Here is a 12,859-nt window from a genome sequence, read left to right on the forward strand (position 1 = left end):
AAAGGTCAATTCATCAGGCTTCTCTCCTGCATCCTCCTGGCTCCTCCTTCTGGATTGAGGCACTGGCCACCATGGACTACGCATCCTGGACCCATGGACTAAACATGGCTCCTCCTGGTTGCCTATGGGCTTCTGGACCAGATGGCTGCCCTCCACAGCTGCCTGCTATATCCCTTTAAAATGTCAAGTTCTGGCCACCTATTGGGCTGTGTTAGAAATAGAGGCCTTCACAGGAAAGGAGCCTGCTCTCCTGCGTGCCCACGTTGCTGTTACATCATGGATAAGTGATGCCTCCCAACAGTGGCTCGGCATGGCTACAAATGCCTCCTTACTAAAATGGAAATGGTACCTTCAGGAATGGGCTAAACCTGACATGGCAGGCCTTTCTATTTTTTTTTTTTTAATTTTTTTGTTTCTTTGTTATTGTTTTCTGTGAGGAAGATCAGCCCTGAGCTAACATCCATGCCAATCTTCCTCTTTTTTGCTGAATAAGACTGGCCCTGAGCTAACATCCGTGCCCATCTTCCTCCACTTTATGTGGAACGCTGCAACAGCATGGCCGGACAGGCGGTGCGTCAGTGCGCGCCTGGGATCCGAACCCGGGCCGCCAGCAGCGGAGCACGCGCACTTAACCACTATGCCACGGGGCCGGCCCCAGGTCTTTCTAAATTACAGGAGGATGTGAGTTCCCTGGTCCTCAGCCCCCTGCCCACAGACCTTGAGGAACTGGTGGCAGCACCCCCATTGCCTAAGACTCTGGTGACCTGGGGAAGCCCCTGGGAAGAGCTGAGGGAGTGACAAAAGGAGCCTGTGTACTTCACAGACAGCAATGCCACCACTGTCCATTCTGGAGCCTGATGCAGAGTGTACTGTACCATCCTGCCAGCGGTCCACTCTTATCAAAGATGGCAAATCAGGGTGAGCTCAGCTTCCTGAGGTGGTGGCAGTACAAATGGCTGTGCAGAGCGCCATTGCCCATGACAAGTCTCTTGTCCACATTTTTACTGACTCATTGGTGGTTGCTAACAGGCTAGTGGTTCGGTCAGGCCAATGGCAGTGGGACAATTTTCACATTCAGGGCTCTCCCATTTGGAGTGCCCCTATTTGGAGGGACGTTCCCCAGGCATCAGTCACAATTAAGGTGACTCACATTTCGGAACATACAAATGCTACCACAGCACAGGCTGTATTTACTGAAAGGCAGGTGCCCTTGCCCGAATCCAAGTCACCACCTGTTTGGGGCTCTCAACCACCAACTCCTTACCAACAAATGTGGACTCCACCTTCTACCACAAAACTGCAGCTTCCCCCATCAATCTATCCTCAGCTCCCCTATTCTGGCCTTTCTTAGTCACCACTTCCATCTTCCTTATTCCCTGGCTGGGTGGTCCTATATCTCTTTGGGTCGTGGGGGACCTGCTGCCACTCTGGCCTGGGCCCACAGCACGGGCATTTCCTTTATGGCAGCCCTTGCAAAATGCATTGTTTTGAATCACAAACTATGAACCCAAACCAAACACTGGAAACTGCCTCGTCATGCTTTCATTCTGGGAGACGCCTGCCATTGGCAGGATGATTTCGTAAGGCCACTTCCTCCATCTGCAGGCACTACCCTCTTCACTATTACACGTGTGGATACTTTTAGTGGCCAACTGCTTGCTCCACCCACCAGGAACACCTCTGCGGAGCAGGTAATCTCTTTTTTTCTACGTATATCTTGCCCCCATTCGGCCCTCCTGACATCACTGACTCAGATCAAGGACCTCATTTTACTGCCCACATAACCCAACAGTGGGCTCTCCAACAGGGCGTCCAACAGAACCTTCATCTCCCATACCAGCTACAGGCTCTGGCATTACTGACCGCCACAATGGCCTTGTCATATCCTGGCTCCTTAAGTTTCCAGGAGGTAAATGGATGCCTAGATGGACTTCCTTGCTGCCAGGGACACTTGCAACTTTAAACTCTAAGCCATATGGCCATCATTCTCCTCACACCAACTGGGCTCCCGCAGCCATGCTGCAGATGACTGTTACCATGGGGGAATCTGATGCCTTCATCTTACTATGTACATTTTATGTATTATGGGCAATATTATGTAGATTTTCACGACAATTTTAAGTCCCCTTACATATCCAAAATGTTGATCTCATTGTCTTCCAATATTCATTGGTAGCCCAATTGGGGGCAGGTGGTTAGCTATGACCCCCTGGTCACATATTCTAATGGGACCCCCTGTCCCATTAGAAGAACACAGACCCACTAGGCTGCTGCTGGACCACTCTTCCCTACATGATATGCAAACACCAGCTGAAATTCCAGTGTAGAGTGGCTTTAGTGGATGACTCATTTCTCCTAACCATACCACCCCCAGGAAGTGGAAATAATTGTACCTGGACCCACTGAAGGAACCGTGTGGATCTCTAAAAGGGAAAAGAGGCCCTCAGGTTGGTTGACACCAGCAACACTAGAAGATGACAGCGTGGCAAGATGGTCACAACACTTGGCCCTACCCTACTTTGGAGGAGGCCACCAAGGAGCTGTTGGCCCATAGCAGCCCCATAATACATCTTCACATGGGACAGTCAGTGGGCAGAGGCAGAATTATAAAATGTAGATGCTCACTGCTGCTGGCCTTACTCTGTGTCTTTTGTGCCATCTAGGTCATGGGGCTTCTCCTCAACTCCAGAAGGCAATGCTGGAAAGTTGCTGGAACTGCACAGCACCCACCTATAAATGCAACCCAGGATGGGGGGATGGTGCATGTTGGAAGTCAGCCCTAGACAGGCTGCATCCAAAATGCCACCAGGGGTAGATACTAGCTGGGTGATTCAAACACTCTAAAATGGGACCAATGGCACAAATGCTTCAGTGTCACCAATCACCAACATCCTGATATTTGGACACTGGCCATTATACTGTCCTAATTTCAACCCTAATTGTATGACACATTTATGCAGTTCAACCAGTATATACCATCTCTGGTAATACAAGCTGAAACATTAAATCGTTAGGAGCTTATAACAAAAATTTCTTTAAACCAAGGCTACCCATGTGCCTCCACCTTTACTATTTATGGATGGAGACCTCCTATGCCTCAGAGGAGAACACTGCCCAATCATTTGTGAGGTGCACTCCAAGGACCCCTACAATTTACTGTGAATTTTTGATACCAGTAGATGCTTCCGATGGTGCAAACCTTAATCAGGGCCTAATCTATATGACCCTGTTAGGTCCCTTGGCCCCTCAAGTCCCCTCCTGGGTGGCTACTTGAGAGAGCTTTCCGCCTCTGGGTTGGCTCCCTTTACCTTCAACAATTCTGGAGATGACAGTGCCCCCAGACCGTGAAATCAAGTGACACAACTTCATCACAAATGCTGCCTCCACAACCTTCCACTATAGCAGAGATGATGCCAAGGAAGACATGGTGGCCGATGATGGCAAGCACATCCTGGGATTTGGTTGCTGAACTGAATGCTTGTTTATCTAAATTCCTTGCTAAGACCCCCTTGAGTGCCATTTTCAGAATTAACTATATGTTTACCTCAAGGCCCTCCTGCTTACTACAATGCTTGCTGCCCAAGGGTGAGATGGTACTCTGCCTTCCAGGCTGTCTTCCTCTACACCATCGAGCTTTGGAAGGCCAAGGTGCGCGTCGAGTCTCACAGCCTTACAGGGGCCCCTTCAAACACTTCACTCAGTTGCTTGCCTTCACAACAACCTATATATAGGTCCACTTTATGAGTCCAACAGAGAGTTAGTGAAATTAATTTCTGAACCCCTCCCTGGCTTTGGATGCTACCACCACCACAGCATCTCCCCATGCCCTCCAGGACCACAGCCACAGGGACATCTCACACCACCTGAAAGAACCCTGCCCCATGGTCACCACTCAAGGCTCCACAGTCCTCCCATTCAAGCCCTCCAAGAGTCTTAATATTTTTGTGTGTGTGTGTGTGAGGAAGATCAGCCCTGAGCTAACATCCATGCTAATCCTCTTCTTTTTTTTTGCTGAGGAAGACCGGCTCTGAGCTAACATCCGTTGCCAATCATCCTCCTTTTTTTCCCCAAAGCCCCAGTAGATAGTTGTATGTCATAGCTGCACATCCTTCTGGTTGCTGTATGTGGGACGCGGCCTCAGCATGGCCGGAGAAGTGGTGCGTCAGTGTGCGCCTGGGAACTGAACCCGGGCTGCCAGCAGCGGAGCGCGTACACTTAACCGCTAAGCCACGGGGCTGGCGGGAGAGTCTTAATATTTTTATACAATGGGCAGAAAATGGAGCTCATATTTGAGATCGCCATAACTGCAGGGTATATTACCAGGCTCAGCAAAGGATTTTTCCTGAGTTAGTGGCCCACTCTGCTGATTTATTGACCCTGATCTATTTGCTCAGCAGAAGGCACCCCACGATCCCTGTGGGTTTCTCGGCTGCTCTCCACGGTTCTCAACTGCAGCCAGGCAGGTCACTGTGCAATACAGTATGTGGCACCTGGCAGGAGCCCCAACAGGCCCTTCACAGCCCCCCATATCTGCCCAGGACCAACACAACATGGATGAATATGACCTACACCTCACCATAAGGAGCACCATCCCCATGGTCTTGGGAATCGAGGCCAAGCCATCTGGGGGAACCCCCATCTACTTCATCTTCCCCAATCAAGCAGTTGGTGTCCACTGTGGGTCCAGTGCCCTGGGGCTGTCACACATACGTGGATCTCCACGTGTGCACTTCTCCCTCCCTCCACCTCCACACATTTGCCTCTTTGCTAGCGCCTGGGGAGTCCTGTCTGTTCATGCCAGTTGACTTTTGTCTCCCTGGAACTGCCCTGACAAATCACTGAGCAGGACCAGCAATCCATTTTTTCTGTCCCCTCACATCAAAAGCCTGTGGTGTTCACCATCGTTATGTTGGGAGCAGGTCTGCTACTATCCCTCACCTGCACGGGGCTGGGTGCAGCCCCACTGGGCTCACAGCACATTATTAAGGCAAACACCACCCTGTCAGCCACCTGGCTGAACCCGTTGGGCTATTACACCAAAGCCAGGCCTTAATGCAACAAGATTCTTCAGTGTGGATGGTTTTGCGTAACCGTTTAGCTGTAGATTACTTATTGACCAAGGAAGGAGGGGTATGTGCTGTAAAGGGCACCTCCTGCTCCATGTATAGTAATAATTCTGGACAAATTTGTGAAAGATGACCCAATGGGTACAAAGATTCCATAATCTCACCCAATTTTTTCATTAAATATATATGTTAACTTTATGTGTGAATATACTGAACCATTGAATTGTACACTAACAGGGTGCATTGTATAATACGATATGTTGAGAGGCCAGAGCTGGTGTTTTAAATTCAGTGTAGGCAGGCTGGCCCCGTGGCTTAGCGGTTAAGTGCGCGCGCTCCGCTGCTGGCGGCCTGGGTTCGGATCCCAGGCGCGCACCGATGCACCGCTTCTCTGGCCATGCTGAGGCCGCGTCCCACATACAGCAACTAAGAAGGATGTGCAGCTATGACATACAACTATCTACTGGGGCTTTGGGGGGAAAAAATAAATAAATAAAATTAAAATAAATAAATAAATAAATTCAGTGTAGGCAGATTGTGATCTGCTGAATGGGAAGGTACAAGCCACCGACATGGGGTCAGTAGGTAGCTCCCTCAGCATCTGAGCTCCCACTTTGGGGAAGTGAAAACCACAGGATCTTTTGATCGAAGGCCCCACACAAGACACCCACACAAAGGAAGGAAAGTCACAAGATTTGTTACTTACAGATTGTAGAAATGGGGTGGGGTCACAATGAGCTGGAGCAAGGACAGTCCTCTGTCCCGGGTCATGAGCCAGCAAGAGATAGAGAGCCGGGTAGCAAGTACCCATTACTTATCAGGTGGTTGGGGCAGAGGTCACTAACTTTTCAGGGGCTCAACTCTCAGTGGTTATTTTAAAAGGTGCCCCAGGGAAAGCGAACTGGAGACTTATGGATGGAAGTCTAAGCTCAAGTCTTTATATAGATGTCCAGACTTTGAGTGTGAGCATGGTGTCATCCTGTAAAACTCCTAGACAGTAACGCAAAATAGTTGTTTTTCTCTTCAAAATTGACTTCGTGATGCCTAAGCATTAGTCTTGAGGGAAAATCACGGGCCCTGTCTGGACCATGGAGATATTAAAAGCCACTGGCAGAATTGTGATCCATTCAACTGTAGAAGGAAGGACGCTTGGGTTACTTCCACCTTTTGGCTATTGTGGATGATGCTAATGTGAACACGAGTGGACATGTATGTGTCTGAGTCTCTGCTTTCAATTCTTTTTGGTACTTCCCCAGAAATAGAATTGCTAGATCAGATGGCAACTCAGTTTGTAATCTACTGAGGAACTGCCATATTGTTTCTCATGCCATGAACATGATATTATAGTCTCACCAAAAGCGCACAAGTGTTCCAAAGGGTATCTCCACTTTCTTAATGGTGTCCTTTGAAGCACAAAAGTCATTAAATTCCCCTTTTTCCCCGTTTTTGCTCTTAGTATTATATCTAACAATTCTTTGCCAAATTCAAGGTCAGGAAGTTTTTCCTCTGTTTTATCTAAGAGTGTTATAGTTTTACTCTTACATGTAGGTCTTTGATTCTTCTTGGTAAATTAGTGTGTGTGGTGTGATCTAAGTATACAACCTCTTTCTTTTCATATGGCTATCCACTTGGCCCAGCAGCAATTTATGAAAAGAATATTCTTTTCCCATTCTTGGCACCTTTTAAAAAAAATCAGTTGACCATCGATGTGTGCATTTATTTCTCAAATCTCAATCTATTCCACAGATCTGTATCTCTAACCTTGTGTCAGTACCACAGCATCTTGGTGACCGTTGCTTCGTACAAAGTTTTGAAATCAGGCAACGTATGTCCAACCAATTTGTTTTTCTTTAGCAAGAATTGTTTGGCTATTCTGATTCCCTACAATACCATATAAACGTAAGAATCAACTTCCGAATTTCGATAAAGAAATTAACTGGGATTGGGGGATCAGTATGGCCTTGACTCTCGGATCATTTTGGGGAGATGTGACATTTCAACAGTAAGTATTCTGATCCATCAAACTGGGATATTTTCCAATTTATTTATACCTTTATTAATTTCTTTTGATAATATGTGTAGATTTCATAGTATTTGTTTTTTTCTTTATTAAATCTATTCCTAAGTATCTTACTCCTTTTGATGCTATTGTAAATGTATTTATTTTCTTTTTTTTTTTTTTAAAGATTTTATTTATTTATTTTTTCCCCCCAAAGGCCCAGTAGATAGTTGTGTATCATAGCTGCACATCCTTCTAGTTGCTGCATGTGGGACGCGGCCTCAGCATGGCCGGAGAAGCAGCGCGTCGGTGCGAGCCCGGGATCCGAACCCGGGTCGCCAGCAGTGGAGCGCGCTCACTTAACCACCAAGCCACGGGGCCGGCCCTGTATTTATTTTCTTAATTTCATTATCAGATTGTTTATTGCAAGTATATAGAAATACAATCCATTTTTTTGTGTGTGTGTGAGGAAGATATCTCTGAGCTAACATCCATGCCAATCCTCCTCTTTTTGCTGAGGAAGGCTGGCCCTGAGCTAACATCCGTGCCTATCTTCCTCCACTGTATGTGGGACGCCACTACAGCATGGCCTGCCAAGTGATGCATCGGTGTGCACCCGGGATCCAAACCAAGGCCGCCAGCAGCAGAGCGTGCACTCTTAACCGCTACACCACGGGGCCGGCCTCACAATCCGTCTTTATATTTTGATCCTGTATCCTACAAGATCGCACAATTCAATTATCAGTTCTAATAGTGTTTTGATGGACCTCTTAAAGTTTCTATATGCAAGTATATGGGCTGAAAAATTTCCCCTTCTTCTCTTCCAGGTTTTTTGGCTGGTCTGATAATTATTTATTTATTTATTTTTATAGTGTTATTTATTTTTTTCCCCCAAAGCCCCAGTAGATAGTTGTATGTCATAGCTGCACGTCCTTCTAGTTGCTGTATGTGGGACGCGGCCTCAGCATGGCTGGAGAAGCAGTGCGTGGGTGCGCAGCCTGGATCTGAACCCCGGGCCGCCAGCAGCGGAAGGTGCTCACTTAACCGCTAAGCCATGGGGCCGGCCCTGGTCTGATAATTAAAGTAAGGAAAGACAGATTAACAGAAGAAAAATTTAATTACCTATGTATGGGAGCCTCATAACAAGATGAGACTCAAAGAAGTAACCAGAATAAGATGATTTTGTGCCTTTTATATATATATTTTTTTAATTTTGTTTATTTATTTATTTTTCCCCCAAAGCCCCAGTAGATAGTTGTATGTCATAGCTGCACATCCTTCTAGTTGCTGTATGTGGGACGCGGCCTCAGCGTGGCCAGAGAAGCGGTGTGTGGGTGCGCGCCCCTGGATCCGAACCCGGCTCGCCAGGAGCGGAGTGCACACACCTAACCGCTAAGCCACGGGGCTGGCCACGTACCTTTTAGAAAAAAAATAAATTTGGGAAGATGGAGAATGCAGAGGGGTTTGGGCTAGGGTTAGTAAATGGTGAAGAAATAATAAGGTTTGTTTCTATAGCCTTCTCAGCCTTAAATTCCCTGTCTCTGGTGATAAGGTTGCCTTCTGCCCTCCCGGTTCAAGGAGGGTACCGTCCACGTGGGAAATTCATCTCCTGCTTTCAGGGGGACAAAGGAGGGCCACAGTGTCTTTCTTGCCATGCCTTTTTCTCAAGCACCATTAATTTAAAATAATATGTCAATGTGCCCTATTTTGAGGTGACATATTCTAAACCCCTACACAAGATACCTCATCTGGAAGTAGAGGGAGTTTTATATCTTCCTAAATGATCTTTGTGCATTTTATTTCTTTTTCTTGCATAATGGCTCTAGCTAAAATCTCCAGTATATTACAGAATAAAAGTGGCAAGAGCAGACATCCTTCTTTGGTTCCTGTCTTCAGGGGAAAGCATCCAGTTTTTTACAATCATGTATAATCTTAGCTGTGGGTTTTCCGCAGATACTGATTATGAGGTAAGGAAGTTCCCTTCTATTCCTGGTAATCGGAGTGTTTTAATCATGAAAAGTTACGGATTTTGTCAATTATTTTCCTTGATCTATTGAAATGATCTGCCACTTTTGATTTTTAGTCTACTGATATCCTTTATTACATTAATAGATTTTGAGATGTTAATCCAACTTTTCATCCTTGTTATAAACCCACTTGGTCATGGTGTATAATTCTTTTTATATGTTGCTGGATTGGGCTTGCAAGTGTTTCTTGAGTTTTTTTGCACCCATATTCACAAAAGAAATAGGCGTGTGGCTTTTTTGGCGATATACTTGGTTTTCTCAGAGAAATACTGGCTTTATAAAATGAGTATGAAGTGTTGTCTCCGTTCTGTTATTTAGAAGAGTATGTAAAGAATCCATAATAAACCTTCTTTGAGGGTTTTGGAGAATTCTGAGTTGCAGTCATCTGGGTCTAATCTTACTTAGAGGGTTTCTCGTTTACTGATTTAACCTACTTGACTTACTACAGTTCTATTCAGCTTTTCTATTGTTTCTTGAGTTATTTTCAGTACTTTTTGTCTTTCAAGGAATTTATCCATTTCGTTTGAGTTACGTAGTTTCTTGCCATACTATGTATACGAAATTCTTTTAAAACTTTTTTTATTTCTGTAATGTCAATAGTAATATCTCTCTTTTCTCTTGACTGTATTAATTTGAATCTTCCTTCTTTTTCTCTAGATCAATCTCGGTGAAGATTTGTCAATTTTCTTAAACTTTCCATGGAACCCACTTTTGGTTTCATTGATTTTCTCTGTGGTTTTTCTATTCCTCATTTCATTAATTTCTGCTCTAATTTTCTTATCTCCTTTTCTCCTTGTGATAAGTTTGTTACCTCATCTTTTGAACTCTGTTTAGGTGAAAGGTTAGGTTACTGATTTGAGATCTCTTTTCTTTGCTAGTATAGGCACTGATGGCTATAGTATACTATACTGATATAGAAAACTAAAAATCATTTTCTATTTTGTGTTCGAGATACAGCCCATAAACTTTGAGCCTTTCAGCATGATATTATGTCCTTTGATATCTCTAGTTATATTTTTTGTTTTGAAGTCTATTTGGCCAGGTATTTGTATTATCTCTCCAGCTATCTTGTGGGGGCTGTTTACAGATGTATCTTTCCCAAACTTTTATATTCAATCAATTTTTTTTTATGAGGAAGATTAGCCCTGAGCTAACATCCATTGCCACTCTTCCTCCTTTTGCTGAGGAAGACTGGCCCTTGGCTAACATCCGTGCCCATCTTCCTCTACTTTATATGGGACACCGCCACAGCATGACTTGACGAGCTGTGCATCGGTTTGCACCCGGGATCTGAACCTGCGAACCCCAGGCCACCGACGTGGAGCACGCACACTTAACCGCTATGCCACTGGGTCGGTCCCTATATTCAATATATTTATATCTTTGAATCTAAAGTGTGTTTCCCACATGTAGCATATATTTTGATCATAATTTAATTTATTTTTTTAATCTGAGGTGACAGTCTCTTTCTCCTGTTTGGATAATGTAATCCATTCACATTTAGTATTATTGACACAATTACAATTACATCTGCCATTTTACTTTTTTTTTTTTAATTTTATTTATTTATTTATTTACTTATTTATTCCCCCAAAGGCACAGTAGATAGTTGTACGTCATAGCTGCACATCCTTCTAGTTGCTGTATGTGGGATGCGGCCTCAGCATGGCCGGAGAAGCAGTGCATCCGTGCGCGACCGGGATCTGAACCCGGGCTGCCAGCAGCGGAGCGCGTGCACTTAACCGCTAAGCCATGGCGCCGGCCCTGCCATTTTACTTTTTGATTTCTACATTCTTAAGTTGTTGTTAGCTTCTCTACTCCTCCTTTATAGCTTTCTATTGCATTAAGTGAATATTTCCTAACGTAGTATTTTAAATCTTAAATGTTTTTCACTATATTTTTGAAGTTTTTTGGGGGGTTTCACTACTGTTTAACATATATGTCTTAATTTATAGGGATGAGCTTCAGATTTATACAACCTTGATTCCAGTTGTACTTGGCAACGGTACTCATATATTGCTCTATTCCCTTTTGCCATTTTTGTCGTATTGTTATGCAGATTATATGTAATAATGATATAACCCAATAATTTATTGTTGCGCTTATTTCTTTATCATCTGTAGTCATTTTATTAGCTCAATACAGCTTTGTTCCCGCCATGTCTTTTCTGCCTAGGTAAAAATATTACACATATGTTACATTTCTACATATTATAGTCCCAACAGCAGTTTATGTAGATAATATTTATACAATTCCTTTGATATAAATTAAGAGAAGAAAGAAGAAAATAGGTACTGATTCTGTCCTTCATACTTACATAATTACTTACATTGGTGTTTTAGTGTCTCTGTATTGATATGAATTTACCACCTGGAGTCACTTGCTTTCACTCTGAAGAACTCCTTCAATCATCCTTGCATGGCCGTGGCTATCAATATATTCTCTCAATTTTGTTTATCTTGGAAAATCTTTATTTCACTTTCATTTTTTACAAGGTAGTTTTCGTGAATATAGGATTGTTGGTTGAGTTTTTTTCTCTATACACTTTGAAAATGTTATTCTTCTGCCTTCTGACCTCTGTTTTTTATACTGAGATGTCAGCTGTGAATTTTACTGGGATTGTCTGATAGCATTTTTTCAACTGCTGTGTTTTTCCTGTATCTGGTTCCTACTTTCCTGTGTCTCTGTATTTCCTTTAATTTTGTTGCAAATCAGACATTGAAAGAAATGTAATATAGTAACTCCAGGTACTGTTCTCGCTCCTTTTTTTTTTTTTTTTTTTTACTGTAATGGCTTATTTATTTGTTCAGTGACCAGCTGGATTTAACTCTGTGTCCTCCACAATGAGTGAAACTTCTGACATAGCTCCTACAATCAGACATAGCTTTGGGAAAGCCTACTTTTCTAGGACAGTGATATTGGGAGGGCTCTCTTTCTCTTTCATGAACCACAACCAGTGGTTAAATTCCAATAATTGCTGGCTGATTGGTCCATAGTTTTCACCAATGACCTTGGGCATAACCTGTTCTACCAAACAATTCAATAAAATTCTGGTTTCTCTATGGAAATACTTTCTGAAGTCACTGGGTGATATTTGTTCTGAGCCTTGTAAGCCTCCTCTCAACAGTCTAATTCGCTGGTTTTTGTTTAGAAAAATAGTCAGCCTACATTCTCAACTGTATCTTCAATAATTGTATGAGTCTACTGCTAACTGCCTTTCACTACTTTCTTGAGAGTGTCCTTTGACTTGAACTTCTCATAATCTTGGGCCAACCAAGTTAATTTTTTGGAAGGTGATTAAGAGCTTTGTGTTCTATGGCTCACGTCACTGCCATGTTCAGACAAAATCTCTATTCCATAACCCAGGAGCTGTTTTGAGGACAATGGGAAGCCTCTCTCTGAATGACAATCCCATTTTAGGAGCTGAGGGCTCAGTGCAGTAGAGACAGCAGGCAGAGTTCCTCTCAGTTGTGTCTCCTGGCCCCTCACAAGTGACTTACGTTACATTCACCTCACGAGATGGAACAAGGGTGATCAGCGCCCAAGTACTGTCAGCACACCACTCCAAGGCATCACCTCAGTTCCATGTGTAGGGACTGAAACAATGGCGTCCCCCCTTTTCAAGCACTCTCTCCCAGCACTTATTTACCCTCAGCAACAGGTAGCTGGGCACAAGATTTGAAATGTTGATGTCCTGTCCCTCTCAGTAAGAGCCCTGTTAGTCTCTTTAGTTTGACCTCTGTCTGAAAGCTCTACTCTTTAACTCC

General features: G+C 44.0%; 1 long non-coding RNA gene across 1 annotated transcript in view; it reads left to right on the top strand.

Annotated features, from left to right (window-relative positions):
- The window catches only part of LOC147912110 (uncharacterized), a 360,528-nt gene extending 356,368 nt beyond the window's left edge, over positions 1-4,160 (top strand). The window contains exon 3 of the long non-coding RNA XR_015550265.1: positions 4,074-4,160. This is a non-coding gene — a long non-coding RNA (uncharacterized LOC147912110). The remainder of the gene's footprint in view (positions 1-4,073) is intronic.
- Positions 4,161-12,859: the final 8,699 nt, after the last annotated feature.

The sequence above is a fragment of the Ceratotherium simum genome, chromosome 39, assembly GCF_057802395.1.
Source record: "Ceratotherium simum simum isolate JZ-2026a chromosome 39, ASM5780239v1, whole genome shotgun sequence".
Lineage (NCBI taxonomy): Eukaryota > Metazoa > Chordata > Mammalia > Perissodactyla > Rhinocerotidae > Ceratotherium > Ceratotherium simum.